Below are 10,396 nucleotides of genomic sequence, written 5' to 3'. Positions count from 1 at the left end.
CGAGGAGCCAGTGAGGGGAGGTATCCTGCAGGACATCGTACTTAGAATCAAGGCCAGGGATGTAACAGTCAGGGGGGAGAAAGCAGAGTTGAAGTTTCTGAGAGAAGGCAAAGAGCAGGACTTGAGGAGAGCAGGCTTTTGCCTGCTGAGGGACCTGTTTGACACAATCTCATGGGATATGGTCCTGCAGAGAAGAGAGGAGAGCTATTAGATGGTCAAGGATCTCCTCTTCAAGCTCCAGCATAGTACACCTGGACATGCACAACGTCAAGCACTACTGCAGGAAGCTGGTATGGATGAGGAAGGAGCTCCTGGCAACAATCAAGAGGAAGCACAGAGAAAGTGTAAGCTCTCTACTTTCCAGCCTCAGTGGTTCTGTGGCTCTGGGCTGGAGACCTCTATTTGTGTGTGTGTGTTTGTCTGTGGAGGGGTGAAGGAAACCCAGGGCCAGCTCCTGGCTAGATGGAGAGTGTAAGATCAGCTCCGGGAGGGATCGCTACTCTCTGTGTGTCTATATAGGCCTATGTTTTGCACTAACACAGCCCAGCACACAAACGGCCCGACCCTCATTTCTCCTTTCTCCACTGACGGTGGTTTTGTTTGCCCTAGAGACGTCCTGAGGTCACTTCCAGGATGAGTTATTGTGTGTTATTTTTTCCACCACAGGCCTCCCCTTGGTATGGCAGGGAGAGAACTCAGGTTCCCCATGATCATGAAATTAAGCAGACACAAGTTTGGAGCGATCAGCTGTGTCCTTTTTGTCCCACTGAAGTCATCGACACAGGGCTGCAGGGCAGGTAACCCCAAAGAGGCCTCATCACATCTGCGCTTAACCTTTGGTTTTCTTTTTCCTTCTTTTCCCTTCCAAGTTTTTCTCTTTCATCATCCTCACACATTCCTCAACAAAGAGCCTCTTTCCCCACTGCCCCGGCTTTGCTCTCTGTTTCCAGGAGGGTTGCTGTGCCGATTCCTACATTGGTCAGTACAAAACTAGTAGCTTCTTTTATTAGCTGTAGCGTCCTGCAATTTTTTATGCTGTTATCTTGAGGTGATGGCTCACCACCGTCACGGTGGTCCATCTGCACACAAACATTAACAGCTGGCGAAATGGAGCTTAAGTCCAGGGGACCTTGAGAAACCCTGGGATTTGGACAAAAAGTACTTCTAACATCTCACAAAGGGAAGTGGCCAGTCCTGCATCAAGGCAAAGAATAACCCCATCTATCAGGGCTGCCTGAAAAGTGACCCTGAGGAGAAAGACACCACAAGGGACACCGTACGATCCAGTGGTGCATGCTCACCGTGAACAAGGTCAACTGCATATGGGACTGCATTAGGAGGATTGCGGCCACCCCAGGAATCTTGAGTTGCGTCCCCCTTTCAGTGAGTTGTGCTGGGGCCACACTTGACTTGTGTGTCCCTCTCTGGGAATTCCTGCTGTGGACAGGTGGGAGGACCTGGTGAGTATACAGAGGAGGTCTGCACATGTCATCTGCCTAAGGTCCCAAGCCCCATCTTTGCCGACTTCTTCCCTCCATAATCCCAGGAACATGCTGACCCAGAAGACCACCATGCTGTCCAGACCACTCCAGAGTCCCCTCCTAGAAGGTGGGTCTCCTTAATGTCACCTGGGTACTTCCCTCAGATCCACTCACCATCTTACCTGTCACCAGACACCAACTGGAGACTCTGAAACCCAATCCTACGTCTCTGAAAGGTCACAAAAAGACATAGAGCATTTTAGTCCTGAGTACATGGAGGCAGAGGAACATGAAGAATTCGGCTCCTTTGTAATCTTGCAGAGTGCAGATCTTTGGAGAAAGATCCCGGCATGAAAGTACGGCACCAGGGAGATCCCATTTTTTTACAGACATGCTACAAAAGAGGCCAGCTCTGAGCCACTTTTAAACACAGTTTGAGAGGGGAACAAGGTGACACAAAATAGGTACATGTCTCAGGTGTAGCGACACAAATGAAAACATTTGTGTAGGAACATAATAACCATGAAAAACAATAACAGCAATAATGATAAAAAAATGATTAAAAATACAAAACAAACTAACAAAAAGGAAGGAATCATACTGCAGGAGTCATTAATGACTGTGGGAGTCATTTATGGAGAGAGGTGGCAAATTTCTCCCTCTTGAAAAAAGACCATGATATCAGAGTCCTAATGGTCTCTTTGAGCTCCCAGTTCCTCAAGCTGTAGATGAAGGGGTTCACTGCTGGAGGAAGCACTGAGTACAGCAGAGCCACCGTTAGGTCTGGAAATGGGCAGGAGATGGAGGGGGGCTTCAGGTGGGCAAATACTCCAGTGCTGACAAAAAAAGAGACCACAGCCAGGTGAGGGAGGCACGTGGAAAAGGCTTTGTGCCGTCCCTGCTCAGAGGGCATCCTCAGCACTGCCTTGAAGATCTGCACATAGGACACCACAATGAAAACCAACCAAACAAATCCTAAACAGACACTGACCACAAGAAGCCCAACTTCCCTGAGGTAGGAGTCTGAGCAGGAGAGCTTGAGGATCTGGGGGATTTCACAGAAGAACTGATCCAAGACATTGCCCTGGCAGAGGGGTAGGGAAAATGTATTGGCCGTGTGCAGCACAGTGTAGAGGAAAACACTGCCCCAGGCAGCTGCTGCCATGTGGACACAAGGTCTGCTGCCCAGAAGGGTCCCGTAGTGCAGGGGTTTGCAGATGGCCACGTAGCGGTCGTAAGACATGACGGTGAGAAGACAGAGTTCTGCTGACATTAAGAAGACCAACACAAAGAAATGTGCTGCACACCCTTGGAAGGAGATGGCCCTGGTGTCCCAGAGGGAATTGGCTTAGAGAGCTGGACTTGTTCAGCTTGGAGGAGAGGAGGTCCTTGGGGGAACATGGAGCAGCGTTGCACAGTTACCAGGAAGACTGAGCCAGACTCACATCCATGGTAGAAGAGACAAGGACAAGAGGCAATGGGTGAAAAAAAGAGACGGTCAAGCCAGATAAGGAGCAACTTTTCAAGCATGAGGATAGTCAAGCACTGGAAGGTGTTTCCCAGAGAGCGTGCAACAGCTCTGTGCTGGAAAAGGATCAAGACGTCTTTGAACAAAGCCCTGACTATTTTCGGTATCTGACCCTATTTTGAGTGGGAGGTTGGTCAAGACACCTCCCCAGTTGCCTTTGGGCCTGAATGGGGCTATCCTCCTTTCCCTTTCATGTTTCCAAATTAGGGAGAGCTCTCAGGTTCTCCCTGACCCCAGAAGTGATTCACATCAGGTGCTGGGCTGCTGCACAGGTGCCCCCAAACAGGCCTGACCACATCCTTGGCTTCCCTTTCCATTTGCCCAAAGCCAAGTTCTTCTCTTGTACTATCCTTCTACCTGCCAAAAATAACAGCCTACCCTGTTAACCCTTTCAGTGCAGGTACTCAGTAAATGTCAGCATCCATGTACAGAGTCTCCAAATGAACTGGGCATTGAAGCCATCCCATCATTGCAGAAACAGAGATGACTCATTTGACTGGATCTTTGAACCCGGGAACTGGTACCCCATGTCTCCTGAGATTCCCGAGAACACCTAAGCTTTGTCACTGGGCTCACAATCTCTCCAGCTTTCTGCCAGCCACAGTCTTTTAACCCAGGATGCTTCTCCCCATCCCTTCAGCACACTGCCTGGTCTCTGCTCTCAGCTGGGTGAAGTCAGGGTGCTCCCTTGCACAGCTTTCCCTACAAAAGTCTTCTCTTTGTGCTGATCCCACTTGTATCTCCTCATGTCATGTACGGCTCCGTCCTCCTCCTGCAGAGCTCCATTGGATGGGCAGTTTTCCTCTTTCTTGCACACCCACTCACCTTCACAACCTTTTTTTATTGTATGCGTATCAAATACTGTCTGAAGCAACTCAGCTTCACCCATTTCCAATTGCAGGCTGAGATATTTTCCCTCTTGGAGCAGACATTCTGAAAAAATGCTCCATATCTGGAGACACTCTTCAATTCTCCAAGTACAGTTGTTAAAAAAAAAAAAAAGTCATGCTGGGTTAGTTTTTCACAGAGACAGTTTCAAAGCGTTAATGCAGATTCAATACAGGAATTGTGACAGTCAAGTTACAAAGGGAGAGGAAAAAAAAGTTCACAAATTCTCTGTCAGCAAAGAGGAAGTCCCACAGCCCATGGGATGTTTTCATTAGTTGGCCTATAGGAACCGGATTTCTCCTTGGCCTCAAATAGTAGCTCAAATCCTGAGCCGGCAGGACAACATTGGCTGCAGTTGCACACCACTTTCTTGACACGAGTGTGAGTTCAGACCCAGTTGATGGAGTTTCTCACACAGGTCACGGAGGAGGGCAGGGTTTCAGGGAGAGGGGCACACGCTTCAGTTTCCCAAATCTCATGACTGTGCCCAAACCACCTTTCCCTTGACCTCTGGCATCCTATTTCTTGAGATGCAAAGCTGGTGGGTCTTCTGTTGACACTACTTCAATAGTCCTTCTGGTGTTTCTGGGATTTCTCTTAGAGTGGCAAAAAAAAAAAAAAAGGAATAATAATAATAATAAAATTTAAAAAGTCACAGTTTACTTCCATAGCACCAATCTACTTCCATAGCACCAATTCCGGACAATGCCAATTATATTAGTATTTGCCATATAAGGTATGATTTCCCATCCTGAATTACATGTTGAAAGCCGTTCGGATGAAGGGTGGTCTTGCAAAAGTCACCCTTTGTGTCCCCAGGTGGCACGGACACTGCTGGTTTCCCTCTCCAGAGAGTGGCGGAGGCTGGATCCCCTTCTTAGGACAGGCTCCTTGCCAGGAAGCCAAAGCCATGGGGGGAGCTCACCTGGTTCTTTTGGGCACTTCACTCAACAGCTATTTGCCTCCTCAGCCACCTTCTATAAATCCTGGGAGGTGTCCTACTGCTGACCTGCACCTGGCAACACGCACTCCCAATCACACTGCCCCCAGCAAGAGCCCCAAACATTCCAAGAGGAAAAGGAAAGGAGCCCCATCCTCTGTAGAGGATGTGGGTAAGGATGTGGCCATCCTGCCTGGAGGAGCACATCAAGGGCTTTCACAGTCACCTCTACATTTAAATTTCCTGCTGTACCAAGTGCCTCCAACTTCCGGCTTCACAAGCCCCCAGGGACAGGACCCTTGTCTGCTCATTCCCTCCATGGTCTCTTCAGTGACGGACTTCAGCAGGGCCTGCAAACACCCTCAGAAACCTGGACGTTTGCTTCTGACTCTTACGCTTCTAGAGGCTTGGTCAGTCTTAGAGATCTGCAGTTCAGGAACTCGGCACCAGAGGGCTCATTAACATGCAAAACACCCCGAGGAGCCAAGCCAGGGCACAGTTTTCCTTCAGTCTTCAATTCTTCTGTGATTAATTAGAGAGCTTTCAGGGGTGGAGTCCACGTGAAAAGATGTCCAAGCAAAGAGGCCAAGTGCATGAAATGCTTGATTTCAAATTGCCAATTCTGCATGAATGCCAAGGGATTTGGGTTGCAGGAATGTCTCCAAGTAGAGCCTGCATCACCTAGACCCATGTGGATGGACTGGCAGAGCCACCCCCAGCTGGGGGATCCCCACCTCCCAGGCTGAGGCAGGCAGTCAAGATGCAAATATCTGCATCTGTTACAGGCCTCCAGGCAGAGGGTGACTCATTCCCATGACCCTCTAAGCCTGGATCAGCTCATTGTGCTTTTGCTGTCCTTCCCTTCAACTGTCAAGAATATGGCAGGTTTGGCTTTGACATCATCCCTATGTCCTGGGACAAGGTTTCTCAATTCCTCCTCTGCAGCTTCCCTGCTTCCACCTCCTCTGTGCTGCCTCTTTCTGCAGGACCTCAGTCAGTTCCGACAAGCAGCCTCCTGAGGCGGTTGCTTCTTTTCAAGGGTATTTGGAGAGATCATTTTGGTGCCTGGAGGAGGCTGTCCTGAAAGGCTTATCACATTTCCCATGATCCTTCACGCGTGAGAGTTACTTCCCATGGCACCACGTGCATCAGTGTCCCAAGTACATCAAAGTCTTCTTCTCTGGAGTCCACCCATTTTTGCTCTGCTGCTGGCCTTCCTCACTCCTCTTTGGCACCTGAGACCCCACTAGTTCCTGCTCACAACAGCCAAGGCTGACACTGATTTTCACCTCCCTGACCAGCTCTTTTTGGTTTTGTTTTTTTTTTTCTTTCCAGGACCAGGTCCAGGTGAGCATCACCCTTGTTTGCCCACCCGGCAGCTGTGTTCAGAAGTTGTCCTGCAGGTCCTGCAGGCTGCCGGCATCCTGTTTCTTTGCCTGGCCAGTGAATGCCAGGGCAACTACTGTACCCCATAGGAACCTGCTCATTGACTACTTGGAGACTTCTTCAGGTTGGTGTTAAAAGACTTATTGTGCCTACTGTGCCTGATCAAGTGGATTATAACGGCCAAGACAGGGCCACCCTTAATGGCCTCTCCTCTCATCCTCACTCACACAAGCTCACTCAGCCTCTTGTCCATCTCATTGAGGAGTTCCATATATCTGAGGTTCTCCTTCACACAAGTGGCATCACCCCATCCTCATCCTCCCTGTCACTCCCTCCAGCAGAGCCCGTATCCTTCCGTTGCAACACCACAGCTCAGCAAGCTGTCCCACCACATCTCACTTCAATCTAAAAACATCCCAGTTCTTTGGGAAGACGTGGGACTCCTTCTGGCAGTGCACATTTGGGCCACAGCACCTCAGCTGACTTCTCACAGGGAAACCTGAGCTGGGATGCTGCCCAGGAGAACCATTGTACATGGAGCAGTTCCTTCTTGGCTGGGCTGGGCTGTACGTACAGTGTGGCCTTCACCCCTGGGCTGTGCTGCACAGATGCCTTGGCCACAGGACAGCCTCAGCAGTACATTGTCACACAGGAGCCTGCAGACAGCTCCCACTCTATACCAGACATTTTGCCTCCTGTGTGGCCTTCCCTGTATCCAGCACTGCTGCAGGAAGTTCTCGTGAAAACGTCCTTTCTCTTTGACTGTTGAGATGATGAATAGCGTGGTTTCCTTGCAAGAAAATCCTAGAGTTGGGTGAGAAACACCTGCTCACAATTAGAATTTAATAGTGAACAAAGTCGCTGAAGCAAGGATTTAAAAAATAAAAAATTATTAAAAATATTATACGAAACAGTGCTGAATTGGGTGCATCTCAAAGCAGAGGCACACCCCCTCGCTCAGTTTTCAGGTACTTATAGCCTATCCCAGCCGCCTGGGTTTCTGTCTCTCTTCTCATTGGTTGAGAAGTTGGAGCTCACATTCTTCTTGACCGCCTCACTTATTACAGGTCTAGTTCACCTCTTTTCGCCGTATAAGGCATAAACACACCTACTTCAAAGAATCATGATCCTAAACACGCCTTTGGTTATGCTACACGTTATTTCACAGTCTTTGCCGCCATCTACTGTCCATTAGTAGAATCTACAAGCACTCTGGTGGTCGTTTGCTTCATCAGGTGGTCGTATCCTCCTCTTCATCAGCTGTCCTCTAAATGAACCCGGCCTACTTGGCAGTCTCCACAGCCCACTCGGCAGATTTACCGTCCAAGACTGGTTTCTTTGGTCTTAGTGTTACTCCTCTATCTCTTGGGTTCCTGCGTTGAAGGTTCCATTCCAATCTGTTTCTCTTCACTTAGATTTCATTCTGCAAGACAAGGGTCCCTTGACAGACCAAGGGCAACTCTGAAGATGAATTGGCTACAATTTATTAGACTCTACTGTGATAGGAATCACTAAGCTTCTCTTGTTAGTATATACATACTAACAGGAATGCATCAATTAGCTGAAGCAAAACTTAGCTCATTTCTCACAGTTGCTTGAGTGACCAGACCAGGAGACTGTCTTCTATGGGTGGGGTCTGCATGGTTTGCTGCATTGGGGTCGAAGGCCCATTCAATGCTACACCTCCTGGGGTTCCCACCATCTAAACAGACATAAGATTGCCTCTGGGATACTGCCCTTATAGTGCTCCCCTCAGGAACAGGATTTTAAAAGAGACCTTGTGGAGTCCGAGTGCCTTTCTTACTGGGATCAGCGCAGACCAGCACCTCCTGGTTATAACCACTCTTTCAACAACCTTGGATGCCAACACTCACGTCCCATGGACTGGTAAGGGTGTAGTTTGCTCAGGTAACCCCTGGCTTGGTTCCCCATCCACTGCTCATTCTTCTCCTCCACCATCCTGCCTCAAAGAAAAAGACCTGGGAGGCCTCGCTGGTGGCAACTCAGGGAAAGAGAACATAGAGTATCTCAGATTTATCTACACCTTCTCCTCCTAAATTCAGCAGTGGCCCTATGTTATCTCTTGTTCTCCTTTAACTCTTCCTGAATTACCAAAAGCTCATCTTGGTGCCCTGGAACTCCCTTTGGAGTTTCAATTGAGTTCTGATATGGACCGTTGCTGAGCCAGGACAATGCTGCCCTTGAGGACAAGATGTATCCAGGCCCACAGTGACAATTATTGGTCTTTCCATTGATTGTTTCCTCAAGGGAGTGAGTAAAGATCCCTGTGTGATGTGTTCCATGTCCATGCAATGCCTGCACCTCTTGGGTAGCGAAGGGACAGACCTTGCCTCTCTGATGCCACCTGATGACTGGCGCCTCTGACAGAAGGCATCAGTCAAGGGAACAGACACCCTACTGCACTCTCTGCGATGCCGTCTGGGCCATCTGTGACACATCCACCCTGAATGGGAACTGCTTCCCTGCAGGTCCCGTGTGGTCCAGGCCAGCCTTGGAGTCTCATGTTCCTCTGTGGCCCTGGATTTGAACATTGAATTGAGTAGCTGCCCTGAATTCTGTCAGGCCATATGGAGCTGAACGTGGGACAAATGCCCTTGTAGTCACTTGAGAGCTGGTAAATTCAGCTGATGGAAAAGAGAGGGACCTTGCTCTCCCTATGGCACAGGACAGCAGTCGTTGATATGAATACCTCTAAAACCTGACATGAACATAACGAGTAGGAGAATATTCTCCTGGCTTTTTTGGGACATCGGCTGTCATTTCACTTGGCCAAAGGATTTCCCACCAGGCTCATAGATGAGATCTCCAAGATGTTTCCCTGTCTCTAAGAACTGCTCCATTAGAGCTTGCGGTTCCCTACACCTATCTTTGACCACCCCTGAGACCTTCCGTGTCACCAGGTGTTGTGTTTGAACAGCCCAATCCTGCCCTCCATCTCCATGGATGAAGATGGGAGCTGAGACAAGGAGCTCACATGCAGGAGCCTATTTTTGTGCCCACCTGAACCCCTGAGGCAAGAGGAATCCCACCTCCAGTGGGTTTGGGACAGGCAAGGGAGGGAGCTGAGTCTCCTTCAAATGCCAGCAATAGAAACGCAGGATGAGATGGTTTATTGACTCAGCGGAATGCCTTCTCTCAGCAGGAGTAATGGAGATCCCTGCCTGTCACTGTCTGGGTGTCCTGTCTTACTATTAAATGATACCAAAACCAGTGACCTTTGAAGTAACTTTGAGAGGAGAATTGACAGTTCTGGAAAGAAGCGCCTCTCCCCAGCTGAGAGAGGAAACATCAGTGATGACTTCAGCCTGCTTCACAGCACGTTCCCCTGGAGCCCCAGGGCCATCTCCAGGGAGCCCAGAGGGGGCAAAGAAAGCGCTGCCTTGGGCTGTTCCTCTGCTGCTGAGCTGGGCCGGGCTCCTGGGACGGAGGGAGCTCATGGCCACGGGGCAGCGCTGCAGAGAGACAGCTCTGCCCAGGAGCAGCTCCTCTGCCAAGCGCAGCAGGGCTGAGGGCACTCCCAGGGTATCTCAGGGAGAGGAGACAGGCAGAGAGAGGGCTTAAAGGTGGTCAGGACTGGGAGGATGTCTGAGAGCTCACTGGAGGAGAAATCTTCACAGCCCTTGACAGGGTAAGTCTCTGGCTGCAGGGCAATGCAGCTGCGGTTCCTGAAATGGCACATCCCTCAGCCTGTGGCATCTCTCAGGACATCTCTCACCGTTTTTTCAGAGTAGAGAAAAAGGACTTGCTTTGGAGCACGGCTTTCCTAAGGCTCTTTCAAAGGGAGAGGGCACATCAGCTGCCTTCTCCCAGGGATGGCTTCACACCGGGAGTGTGAAGCTGGATGTTCCCCAGGGGTAAGAGGGCTGTCCTTCCGAGCAGGGTCCCTGTGTCCCAGGGAACTGTGTGCTGGGGCAGGGACTCTTCCGCCTGGCAGGGTCAGCTCTCAGCCTTCCTGGGGAGCTCCCCACAGCAGTGTGGTCAGAAGCCATGGGGGGAAGAGGCAACACCTGGCAGGAGAATGTCCTGCTGTCAAGAGGGTACTGTGTGCATCAGGGCTGCTCACAGATGCAGATTGCCCATAGGACACTTCCGAGGGGACTTTTCAAGGCAAAGGTCGTGGCAGGGATTAAGTTTTAGGTAAAGAGCTTTCCT

The sequence above is a fragment of the Numenius arquata genome, unplaced genomic scaffold, assembly GCF_964106895.1.
Source record: "Numenius arquata unplaced genomic scaffold, bNumArq3.hap1.1 HAP1_SCAFFOLD_585, whole genome shotgun sequence".
Taxonomy (NCBI): Eukaryota; Metazoa; Chordata; class Aves; order Charadriiformes; family Scolopacidae; genus Numenius; species Numenius arquata.
This window is presented reverse-complemented; position numbering follows the sequence as displayed.